Source organism: Aulostomus chinensis, chromosome 1 (genome assembly GCF_037954235.1).
Source record: "Aulostomus chinensis isolate RoL2024-O1b breed Wild chromosome 1, RoL_Achi_v1.0, whole genome shotgun sequence".
NCBI classification, from domain to species: domain Eukaryota; kingdom Metazoa; phylum Chordata; class Actinopteri; order Syngnathiformes; family Aulostomidae; genus Aulostomus; species Aulostomus chinensis.
The window spans coordinates 22,147,164-22,160,639 of NC_141320.1; the positions used below are offsets into that span (position 1 = coordinate 22,147,164).

Genomic DNA, 13,476 nt, shown 5'->3' on the forward strand with positions numbered 1-13,476 from the left:
GACTCGCTGAGCTTAGGAACAGACATGAGCTCCAGGGACACAGCCTTCTGACTGACAGGCAGGGAGGCCGACACAGCGCCTGATCTTTCCTACCTTGTGCCAATCTGCCGCGTGCGCAGCCCCCTTTGTTTCTCACAACGATGCCGGATGTCGGATATCCCAAGCCCGGGAAGCTCGACTCCTGAGTTGTTTCACAAAATGTGTGTGTGTGTGTGTGTGTGTGTGTGTGTGTGTGTGTGTGTGTGTGTGTGGGCAATAACTACAAGTTATCTATGTATAGATCAAAAAATTATGAATCAGTTGGATACATTGACAGTGGAAGTTCAGGTTTCCTGTAATTCAGTTTGCAGACAACACAGAAAACTGCCCCTGACCCCTCCCCTCATTCTGGAGGCTTTAACATGAAAATGAAAATGCTGAGAGACACAAATGCAAATCAGGGTATCTGACCAGAGGTGACATATTTTTTAATGCTTTTCTTGTTATATTTGTTATATATGTTCTGTATGGTTATATTTGTTATGGTTGTTATGGAGTTTATGGTTATTATCTCTGTTTCTTGTGTCTTTGTCTTTGTTGTCCTCCCCTTCATCCGTCCTGGATTTTTGACCTTGGTTGCAGGAAGCGTGTGACCTCAAGTCCTTTTTCTGTGTTGCTGAACGTAGAGCCTTGCTTCATTGTGCTCGCTAAAGTGTGATCCTCCCTGCTAATTCCTTATTTCGTTGACTAATTACCCACCAAAAATTAATACCTTCTTGCTTTATTTGGCTGAAGTTTAAAAGACCATCATTCTGGTAGCAACAGTCTTTCTGCCTTGTAAATTCTCCACTCCAAGCTAACGATGGCTTCTCCCTCTTGTTCTCCTCTCTCCTGCTCAGAGTGCCACATGTTTTCTTCCTCCTCTGCCTCCTTTAGTGATACTGATAAGTGTGTTAAATGTAGTTTTCTTGCTGTGTTGGAGGTGAGGCTTAGCGATGTTGAATTGGACCTGCAGCGGCTCTGCACCAAAAGCTGCAAGAGCTAGCCAGCCCTCACTAGCTGGTGCAGACCGCCTTAGCTTAGCTCCTAGCTTAGGCCCAACTAGCGCTCCCCCAGAAGCTCCCAAGCATCTGGGAGAGCGCCAAGAAAAGTTGGGCCTAAGCTAGGATGTGCTTGCTCATGAAGAATAGTTGGGTGTAAATTCATTTAAGGAGTGTTGAACTGGACCTGTTCTACTTGTAAAGTGTAACTTTTGTTGTTATTTGGTACTTTACAGGGAGATGACTTGACTTCATTGCAGCTTTGACCTGAGCAGGTGTTCATCCTCATCTCAGTAACAGGGGACACTTTATCACAGCAGTGGACAAACATCAGCATTCAACACCCAGCAGCTCCTCTGATCAACAGAACAAGTTAAAGTATTCTGGAGAATGAGGGCATCGATCCCTCTACCTCTCACATGCTAAGCGAGCGCTCTACCATTTGAGCTAATTCCCCTGTTAAGGAGCATAGCAGATAATGCACCTTGACCTTCATGGTTGAATGAGCGTCACCAGTTGAAGCTTCTCTGGTTGACCAATGTAATGGAGACCAAGGGTTCCATGACATAAATGATGAATTGAAGGTAGCATTTGTCTTGGTATTAACAGTTTATGTAAATTAGAGGCACACACACATGTTAATGGTCAGGTTTATTGAATCAGCAAATATGTGAAACATTTTCTATGCCATGTGTTCCAGGGAGGGACCTGGGAAGCACAGGGGAACCGGCCATCCTGCCTGTGGAAAATGAAGACCCCAGTGTCAGTCAGTGGGAATCACTGTGCAAGGCCTGGTATTTAGTGTTGATCAAGTTTGTCTCATGTAAATGTGGCAGTTTCAGTCGTCACGTCAGTCCTCACCTCTTCCTGGTGGTTTCTTTAAAGGGGGTGGAGCCAAAAGGGGAGAGTGGCCCAAGGAAGCTCCTTAAGAGCTGTAGGTGCAAACCTTTGCTCCCAGATGGGGGAGGGGGTACAATCACAGGCGAGGTTCATTGATTGATTATGCATGTGGATGTATGATTGAGTTGGTGTAGAAGTCTGGAATCATGTATATATTTAGTCAAGTTAAGTTGTTGAGATGGTGCTGGTTTGATGTAAATATTGATTGTAGAGCATGGTTGTGGTCTCACCTCCACTCTATGGGCCATCCATCGTCATCTTCTGCTTATTCCTTTCTAGTAAGGGTCACGGGGGGGGGGGGGCTGGAGCCTATCCCAGCATCTACAGGCGAGAGGCGGTGTTCACCCTGGACAGGTCGCCAGTCCATCGCAGGTCCAACACACAGACGAACAACCATTCACGCTCACGCCTACGGTCAATTTAGAGTATAAATCAGCCTCGTCCCCTAATGTCCATGTCTTTGGACCGTGGGAGGAAGCCGGAGTACCTGGAGAGAACCCACGCAGGCCCGGGGAGAACATGCAAACTCCACACAGAAAGATCCCACGCCCGAGCCAGGACCCGAACCCGGAACCTTCTTGCTGTGAGGGCACAGTGCTGACCACTGCACCACCGTGCAGGCCCGCTATGGGCTGGTCTGTCTAATTTCCTGCAGCCAGGAGGGAATTAAAGGCAGTCAGGGGTTTTTAATGTAAGTTGATGGTGTCTCATGCAATCTCTTTCAATACTCCAGTGGTGGTTTAAGTGAAGAAAAACATGGGTTAGTCAGTAGGACTCTGTGTGTGTGTGTGTGTGTGTGTGTGTGTGTGTGTGTGTGTGTGTGTGTGTGTGTGTGTGTGTTTGTGTGTGTGTGTGTGTGTTTCCATGCAGACTTTCCCTTGTGACAACCGATTTGATTTGGAAACCATCTCATCTAAATCTCCTCTCCAAAAACCCTCTTCTGCAACTTTGTACCCAAGTTGTCTCCTCATCAGGCACCACAGTATCCAGTAGGTTCAGTTAAAACAGTCATCAGTGATTAATGTTCATGTTCAATGATGAGGTTTTGATTTATTCTTCCAGAATCATCTGAACAAACCCTCCTCAACACAGTGAAGCCTTCATCTGACAGGAGGAGTTTCTTTTCCCAGTGATTCCACTGACAGTGAAAAGCTTCGTTCATCAGACTGGTCTGATAGGATCAACTACTGGTTGCTCTGGAGTGGAAACAGCAACCTGTCAGGAAACATTAGCCAGATCAAAGCCAAGATTAAAGCAAGAGCCTCCAGATCAAAGACAGAATTGATGATGATTTCATCAGGGGGGCTTTGATAGTGTCTTTATTTGTACCTGGAATTCTGTCTTTGATCTCAGGAGGACATGAAAGAAGCACAACTGAGGAAAGTAGAGGAGAACATTCAGCTTCATTAGAAACACTTGAACTGTTCAACAGTAGAATTTGTTTGAAACAGTTTACAACACTGAGTGACAGGATTGAAGAGGGAAGGTTTTTGTATTTTCAGTTTAATTCTAACTTTAAACTGGGCATGAACATTTTTAGTCGTTCATATTCTAACATACAGAGGAAGTCATGACATTCCCTTTTTTTTAACCTGTCCTGTTCAGGAAATGGAAATTTAGCTGCTATGTTGAATCAGAAGAACCTTTTGAAGTCTACTTTTGCTTCAGTCAGAAAGTGGACTGTTGTTAACTCTCACAATGGTTGGTGATTGTGGAGGAAGAAAAAATCCTTATGAACCTCTTTTTAACAGACACACATTTCTAAAGATACAGGTTCATCTTATTTTTCTTCTTCTAGCAGAGAATGGTTTCGATCCATCGACCTCTGGGTTATGGGCCCAGCACGCTTCCTCTGCGCCACTCTGCTCTACTGTTGACTGAACAGTCCTTGTTTTATGAGAGCATTCTCTGTGTTTGTCTCTGCCCTGCTCTCCTGCTCTCTTTCCCCTCATTTAGTCCTTGACATGATCCATGCTCTACAGCTCTGCAGGTGGAATGAAGACCTGCGTCTGCTCTGCCCGTGCCGTCCTTCGTCTCTACCTAAATTGTTTGACCCACCTTTATAATGATCGGACTCGCTCCCGCTGAGCGTGCCAGGCGCGCTCTCGCTGCAGACAACACAACCAAACTGGCCCCAATCAGGATTTGACAGGCCGAACTCGCGCCGAAATTTTTACAAAAAATCCATTTTTGTCACCCACGTGAAGATGGGTGGGAACATGCCCTAAAAACACCAAGAATAATATTCACCACCTTCTGAACGGGTCCTGGCCCGTCTCCTGCATCAGGGGCCGCCGCAGTCGCCCATCAGCTGTTCAACAGCTGTTCGCCGCAACACTCAATGAGACAAAGACATAGAAGCTCAAGCTGCTGTTGCGGAAGCTGTGATCGTATAGTGGTTAGTACTCTGCGTTGTGGCCGCAGCAACCCCGGTTCGAATCCACGTCACGGCAGCATGAGATAAATTTCTTTGTGTGTGTTGATGGACACAAGCCAAGCAGAAATTTCCCACGATGCAATAGGGCAGTGTTTGGTCACTGTTGAGCAGGCGTCAGTCTGACAATGATGTCATATCATTGTGTCATCACTTGACCAGACCCAAAAGTAGACTCAGGTATCAGTTTCTTCTCAATGCTAACGTCTGCTAGCTTAGTCTGCTACTTTGATGGCTCTGCCTGCTCAAAGGTCCAGAACCCTGGATGTGGTGGTTCCTACCTGAACGTAGATTCTGTCAGCTCATGTTGTTAAATCAACTCACCAGGAACACCAGTAGATTTCAATGGACTGACAATGAGTCTCATTGAATGGTAAACATGTCAAATATGAAGTCATCACCTGAGGAGGTCTGCTGCTGGAATGAAGCTCCAGATATTCACAAGATATTCTAGATCTTAAAATAAAGCATTTTTATATTTGATTTATTGTTCATTAGCCTGCTTCACATTGTTTGATTTTATGTGTTGGATATAAATAGAACTTTGATCCACAACCTCCACAAACACTCTTGTCCAACTTTTGTGCCCAAATTTTCTCCTCCTGAGGCACCAAATCAAGTCAAATCATTTTTATTTGTTTGAACCAAATCACAACAAAGTTCTCTCATGACTCTTTACTAGTAGAGCAGGTCCAGCACCAAACTGCTTCAATGAATCTACACCCAACAATTCTCCATCAGCAGCACATCCTGCAACAGTGGTGATGAAAACCTTCCTTTTAACAGGCAGGAAGGTTGAGCAGATCCAGGATCAGTGGGGACGGCCTCCTGCTTTGACCGGTTGTATTTAAAGCTCCATCAGATTGGAACAACCTTTCCTCCTCACTTGGGTCTCTCTCTTCCTTTCTCATCTTCAAATCATCAAGCATTTTCAAACATCTGCTCTCGTTTCTGATGCACCTCCCCTTTTCTCTGTAAATATGTGGATATTTGTGTATGAATATGCATTGTGTACTTTAATGGTGCATGGAAGCAGTATTTATTTAGATGGGTGTTTAAATGTATGAGTATGTGAACACAGGCCCACTCTTATTCTGCAGTGGGATCTCTGATCATACTTTGTATAATACTGGATGGTGGTGGTGGTGGTGGGGGGGGGGGGGCTTTGGGGAACATTGTTGGCCTGTACCTGGGTGTATGATGTGTGTGTCCTTGTGTTGAAAATAGAATCTACTTTTATTATTGTTGTATTGTTGGTCATTATTTGTCAGGACCCCCTCCAAAATGAGATGGTGCATCTCAAGGGGCTGCCCTTGAATCAAGAATCAAGAATGAAGGTGTCTGCTGGTCTTGGTGGACCCTCTGCTTCTCCAGCTGAGTCAACAGATTCCTGTGTATCCTGAGTCATTGTGTATCCTGGCTGCATTAAGTGCTTTCACCGCTGCAGCCTAGCTTGATTGCCAGTCAGGACAGGTGTTATTAAGAATGGAAGAGGGGACAGTTTTGGCAGGACAAGTTGCTCCACATTCAGGAGATGGTGGGAAGTTTCAAAGCTGCCATAAATCTTGATGACAAACTCCTTCACTGTGTGGTTCAGAGTCCCTGGTTTTATTGCAGCTTTGACCTGAGCAGGTGTTCATCCACATCTCAGTAACAGGGGACACTTTATCACAGCAGTGGACAAACATCAGCATTCATCACCCAGCAGCTCCTCTGATCAACAGAACAAGCTGAAGTATTCTGAGAAGGAAGGCATGGATCCCTCTACCTCTCACATGCTAAGCTAGCACTCTACCATTGGAGCTAAGTCCCTGCTAATGAGCACAGCAGATAATGCAGGTTGACCTTCATGCATGGTTTAATGAGCGTCACCACTTGAAGCTTCTCTGGTTCAACAAACCCTTGGGACCAAGACACGAATTGTAACCTGTGCAGGTCCAGACCCATACTGAAGTTGGTGGAGACAATTGTTTCAACCGGGGACTGAATGAAAAGACTTGCCCAGACTCCAGCTCACTCTTCTGAACAGACCCCTCATCTCTGTGTGGAGTAAACATCAGAGGTGGGGGGTGCAGGTTCTGCTTTGACCTCCTGACCTCCTGGGTAAAGCAGTGGAGATGTTGAGCTTGAAGGAGTTGACGGCCTCCTTCATCTTCTCATTGGTTGGCGAAACCCAGCATCATGAAGTGTTGCTGAAATTCAACATGTCAGCTGAGGCCAGAGATTCCTGCGTTCCCTGAGTCCTTGAGTGTCGTCTCTGTTGTTTGAAAGCACAAAGCTGTTCCTGATGGTCCAGTGTGTCCGATTCTGGGCTCTCACAGCTGTAACTGGGGTTTGAGCTCCGTTAAGGGACTGGTTTTGTGGAGAGAACCAAGCAGAAGAATTGACAGTTTCAGCAGGAAAGGTGACCATTGCTCCACAACCTCAGTCCCAGGATTCATTCCTGCCTCACCCAGCATGGCCCTATGATCAACAGAAATGAACTGCCAGTGGATGTCCTCAGTAATCCAGGTCATGGTTTCTCTAGATTGCTGTGTTGTAGTCAGGACACTTGCAAATATCAGCCTCTTTCCTCCATGAGCTCTCATTCTTTCTGTTCTCTCCATTTCTCCTCTTCGTTTCTACTCCTTGCTGACTGTTGTTCCTCACTTGTGGCAGAGTTCAGTCAGTGGACCAGACATTTTGCCACTGCACTGTCCATCATCAGGGCATTTAACATCCAGGACTGGCTCCCAGATCATGGCCATGACCTCATCCCCTGCACCAGTGGACAGTTCATCAAGGATGGCAAACATGTGGGTCTCAATTCCCCTCCATCTTTGTAGGTTGGTTACATTTCCTCCTGGTCTTTAATCCATCTTTAGTTGACATTTTTCTGTTGAGCCCAGTTTGTTGACTGCCAGGCTGTCTTACTTTTCAATGGCACAACAGCAGACAGCAAGAGGGTTGCTAGGGTGCAGTTGGTAAAATCCCTATCAATGGTCTGCAGAAATATGCTGGGAGTTCTTTTTTTTTCATTAACAGAAATTCAAAGACTGACCAAGGACACCAAAGCTCAGAATTTAGAGATCAAAGAAAGAAATCAAAGACAGAACCTGAAGATCAGGAAATGGCACAGATCAATGAGATCCATGGACTCCTCAGTGAAGGTTTTCTTTTGGTTCATGGTCACTTGTTGTCGTACTGGTGTGATGATGTCAGACCCTTCACATTCAGTTCAAACAGACTCCAAAGTGTAGCTGTGATGCAGAGGGCAGCAGCCTTGTGCTTGGTACCGTCATGGTTCTCTGCATTGTTAGCAAACTCACCAAAGACCTCCCTGAAAGCAGGATCATTTTCCCACAGTGCTTTTTTAACCAAGTACCAATTTGTCCCTCTTTAAAAAAACAACAAAGATGAGATCAGACTGAGATGGACAAGATGATATGGATGTGATTTATGGCTTTCAAACTCCAAATATTCAATTTTTCTTCAGGGCTTTTGAGAGGTTCTGGGTAATGAATGAAAATTTAAGTTGGGCAAAAACGACATGCGGGGTCACTGTGTGTGTTTACACGTGTGTGTATTTCTTGTTTTATGGTGTTGGAGACCATTTCCATCATCAACACTGATCAGGAGTCCTCGTCCTCATGGGGACCAAAGACCGGCCCTGATGCAGCGCAATGCAGTTTGTGAGTTCTTTCAGAGTGAAGGTCTGGATTGAGTTTAGTTTCAAATAAAGATTAAGATTCAATTGGTTAAGGTTAAGATTAAGATTAAGGTTAGGCTGCACATAGAATGAAGTTGATCCAATGTTCTCATAAGAATAGCTGGGCACACCTGAGTGTGTTTACATGCAGACTTCCTCTTGTGACAACTGATGTCATTGGAAACCATCTTGAGGACATTTGGAGAAAGTTCAATCTTTTAGCTGCAGTTACAGTGACTTACAACACTGCAACAACAACAAAAAACACCCCTCCACAAACACTCTTGTCCAACATTTGTGCCCAAATTTTCTCCTCATGAGGCACCAAATCAAGTCAAGTCAGTTTTATTTGTTTCGAACCAAATCACTACAAAAACAGCCATTAAGTTGATCTGGTTGGCACTGGTATTTTTTCTTGCTGCAGCTCATTTCCAGCTCTTAACAAGAACTCAGGAGTGATTCAGGAGAAGAGTTTCAGAACAGCCCAGGTTGGGGACTGGAATTTTGAAGTCTCCCCTGGAACCAAACAACCTTGGGAGGTAAAACCTCCAATCATAGCCACTCAGATGCAGCAGCAGAAGAAGCTGTCATCCACCCTGACAGTCAGAGCATCAAGTCAAGAAAACATCAACCATCTTGTATGTGGAGTCTGGATTCTTTTCTAGAATGAGACGGCAATGACAGTCCTGCCAAGTGACATCACTGACATGACTGGATGACTTCAGTCACGTGACTGGATGACTTCAGTCACATGACTGGATGACCTGAATGAATAAGAAATCAAATATAAAAATGCTTTATTTTAAGATCTAGAATATCTTGTGAATATCTTTAGCTTCATTCCAGCAGCAGACCTCCTCAGGTGATGACTTCATATTTGACATGATTACCATTCAATGAGACTCATTGTCAGTCCATTGAAATCTACTGGTGTTCCTGGTGAGTTGATTTAACAACATGAGCTGACAGAATCTACGTTCAGGTAGGAACCACCACATCCAGGGTTCTGGACCTTTGAGCAGGCAGAGCCATCAAAGTAGCAGACTAAGCTAGCAGACGTTAGCATTGAGAAGAAACTGATACCTGAGCCTACTTTTGGGTCTGGTCAAGTGATGACACAATAATGTGACATCATTTTCAGACTGACGCCTGCTCAGCACTGACCAAACACTACCCTATTGCATTCTGGGAAATTTCTGCTTGGCTTGTGTCCATCAATACACACAAAGAAATTTATCTCATGCTGCCGTGACCCGGATTCGAACCGGGGTTGCTGCGGCCACAACGCAGAGTACTAACCACTATACGATCACAGCTTCCTCAACAGCAGCTTGAGCTTCGATGTCTTTGTCTCATTAAGTGTTGCGGCGAACAGCTGTTGAACAGCTGATGCGCGACTGCGGCGGCCCCTGATGCAGGAGACGGGCCAGGCCCCGTTCAGAAGGTGGTGGATATTATTCTTGGTGTTTTTAGGGCATGTTTCGGCCTGTCAAATCCTGATCGGGGCCAGTTTGGTTGTGTTGTCTGCAGCATTATAAAGGTGGGTCAAACAATTTAGGTTGAGACGAAGGACGGCACGGGCAGAGCAGACGCAGGTCTTCATTCCACCCGCAGAGCTGTAGAGCATGGATCATGTCAAGGACTAAATGAGGGGAAAGAGAGCAGGAGAGCAGGGCAGAGACAAAGAGAGAGAATGCTCTCCTAAAACAAGGACTGTTCCGTCAACAGTAGAGCAGAGTGGCGCAGAGGAAGCGTGCTGGGACCATAACCCAGAGGTCGATGGATCGAAACCATGCTAGAAGAAGAAAAATAAAATAAACCTGCATCTTTAGAAATGTGTGTCTGTTAAAAAGAGGTTCATAAGGATATTTTCTTCCTCCACAATCACCAACCATTGTGAGAGTTAACAACAGTCCACTTTCTGACTGAAGCAAAAGTAGACTTCAAAAGGTTTTTCTGATTCAACATAGCAGCTAAATTTCCATTTCCATTTCCTGAACAGGACAGGTTAAAAAAAAGGGAATGTCATGACTTCCTCTGTATGTTAGAATATGAACGACTAAAAATGTTCATGCCCAGTTTAAAGTTAGAATTAAACTGAAAATACAAAAATCTCCCCTCTTCAATCCTGTCACTCAGTGTTGTAAACTGTTTCAAACAAATTCTACTGGATCTCAAGGATCTCAAGCCCTTCAGGACCCTGTTCTTCTGGGGGGGGGGGGGGGTTGACGTTCCCCTCGCTGTGTCTCTTGTATGGCAGCAGGTATCTGGAGGGCAGGGAGCTGTTCATTCGTCCGAGATGGAAGCACCTGGGTTCAGAGCTCTCTTCATTGACTGATATTAAGTGTTTTTCTGTTGTCTTATATATTATCTTTTCATAATACTTTGTACTCACGCATACTTACAAGTCAAGCATATACATGATAAAAGCTTATGTAGATCTAAAAGACAATTGTTCTTGGAATGTCTATCTGTGTTATCTCCACTATTTATGAGTTCCTTCCTGGTGTCGGAACGGTACCAACTAATCCTGGTGCTCAGGAGATTTGTGGGACCCCCTTGTAAAACCCCTTTAACAACTTCCAGATGTTCAAGAGTTCAAAAAAGGTGACTTGCAGCTAAGTCATTGATTCTGCCTGGGATGCATGAGAGGGAGATCCCGGATCAATCACTAACATTCAAGAAGTACATTGATGAACTAAATACAGTGTTGGATCATTTTCTACCTCTTTGGGAACTGCCATAGAAACAACTTTGTTACAGTGATGTAGTAAGAATTGCTAATGAACTCAAAATGATGCTCACAGTGATGTAGTGAGAGTTGCTAATAAACTACATGATGCTTACAGTAATGTAGTAAGAGTTGCTAATAACCTCAAAATAATGCGACAGTGATGTCGTAACAATTGCTAATGATCTCAAAATGATGCAACAGTAATGTAGTAAAATTGCTAATGAACTCAAAATAATGCTAACAGTAATGGAGTGAAAGTTTCGAATCACCTCAAAGTGATGCTGACAGTCATGTAGTAAGAGTTGCTACGAACCTCAAAATAATGCGACAGTGATGTCAGAAGAATTGCTAATGATCTCAAAATGATGCGACAGTGATGTCGGAAGAATTGCTAATGATCTCAAAATGATGCGACAGTGACGTAGTAATAATTGTAATGAACTCAAAATCATGCTAAAAGTAATGTAGTGATAGTTGCTAATAAACTCAGTGATGCTTACAGTAATGTAGTGTTTCGAACAACCTCAAAGTGATGCTGACAGTCATGTAGTAAGAGTTGCTAATAACCTCAAAATGATGCGACAGTGATGTCAGAAGAATTGCTAATGAACTCAAAATGATGCTAACAGTAATGGAGTGAAAGTTTTGAATCACCTCAAAGTGATGCTGACAGTCATGTAGTAAGAGTTGCTACAAACCTTAAAATAATGACACAGTAATGTGGTAAGAGTTGCTACGAACCTCAAAATAATGTGACAGTGATGTCAGAAGAATTGCTAATGATCTCAAAATGATGCGACAGTGATGTCGTCAGAATTGCTAATAAACTCAAAATGATGCGAACAGTAATGTAGAGATAGTTGCTAATAAACTCAAAGTGATGCTGACAGAAATGTAGGAAGAGTTTGTACGATACTTAAAATAATGCAACAGTAATGTAAGAGTTGCTACGAACCTCAAAATAATGCGACAGTGATGTCAAAAGAATTGCTAAAGATCTCAAAATGATGCGACAGTGATTTAGTAAGAATTGCTAATGAACTCAAAATGATGCTAACAGCAATGGAGTGAACGTTTCGAATAACCTCAAAGTGATGCTTACAGTAATGTAGTAAGAGTTTCGAACAACCTCAAAGTGATGCTGAGTCATTTAGTAAGAGTTGCTAATGAACTCAATTCAATGCTACAGTGATGTCGTGAGAATTGCTCATGAACTCAAAATGATGCTAACAGTAATGTAGTGATAGTTGCAAATAAACTCAAAGTGATGCTGACAGTAATGTAGTAAGAGTTGCTAGGAACCTTAAAATAATGCAACAATGATGTAGTAAGAGTTGCTACGAACCTCAAAATAATGTGACAGTGATGTCAGAAGAATTGCTAATGAACTGAAAATGATGCTAACAGTAATGGAGTGAAACTTTCGAGTAACCTCAAAGTGATGCTGACAGTAATGTAGTAAGAGTTAATACGAACCTCAAAATAATGCGACAGTAATGTAGTAAAAGTTGCTACGAACCTCAAAATATTGCGACAGTGATGTCGGAAGAATTGCTAATGATCTCAAAATGATGCGACAGTGACGTAGTAATAATTGTAATGAACTCAAAATCATGCTAAAAGTAATGTAGTGATAGTTGCTAATAAACTCAGTGATGCTTACAGTAATGTAGTGTTTCGAACAACCTCAAAGTGATGCTGACAGTCATGTAGTAAGAGTTGCTAATAACCTCAAAATGATGCGACAGTGATGTCAGAAGAATTGCTAATAAACTCAAAATGATGCTAACAGTAATGGAGTGAAAGTTTTGAATCACCTCAAAGTGATGCTGACAGTCATGTAGTAAGAGTTGCTACAAACCTTAAAATAATGACACAGTAATGTGGTAAGAGTTGCTACGAACCTCAAAATATTGCGACAGTGATGTCGTCAGAATTGCTAATAAACTCAAAATGATGCGAACAGTAATGTAGAGATAGTTGCTAATAAACTCAAAGTGATGCTGACAGAAATGTAGGAAGAGTTTGTACGATACTTAAAATAATGCAACAGTAATGTAAGAGTTGCTACGAACCTCAAAATAATGCGACAGTGATGTCAGAAGAATTGCTAATGATCTCAAAATGATGCTAAAAGTAATGTGGTGAAAGTTGCTAATAAACTCAGTGATGCTGACAGTAATGTAGTAAGCGTTGCTACGAACTTCAAAATAATGCGACAGTGATGTCAAAAGAATTGCTAAAGATCTCAAAATGATGCGACAGTGATTTAGTAAGAATTGCTAATGAACTCAAAATGATGCTAACAGCAATGGAGTGAACGTTTCGAATAACCTCAAAGTGATGCTTACAGTAATGTAGTAAGAGTTTCGAACAACCTCAAAGTGATGCTGAGTCATTTCGTAAGAGTTGCTAATGAACTCAATTCAATGCTACAGTGATGTCGTGAGAATTGCTCATGAACTCAAAATGATGCTAACAGTAATGTAGTGATAGTTGCAAATAAACTCAAAGTGATGCTGACAGTAATGTAGTAAGAGTTGCTAGGAACCTTAAAATAATGCAACAATGATGTAGTAAGAGTTGCTACGAACCTCAAAATAATGTGACAGTGATGTCAGAAGAATTGCTAATGAACTGAAAATGATGCTAACAGTAATGGAGTGAAACTTTCGAGTAACCTCAAAGTGATGCTGACAGT

The 13,476-nt window shown here is 43.0% G+C and overlaps 1 non-coding gene across 1 annotated transcript; it reads right to left on the minus strand.

The window, feature by feature from the left end:
- Positions 1-9,285: 9,285 nt before the first annotated feature.
- Positions 9,286-9,357, minus strand: trnah-gug (transfer RNA histidin (anticodon GUG)). The gene has a single exon. It is a non-coding gene; the product is annotated as a tRNA-His (tRNA).
- Between the last annotated feature and the right edge of the window lie 4,119 nt (positions 9,358-13,476).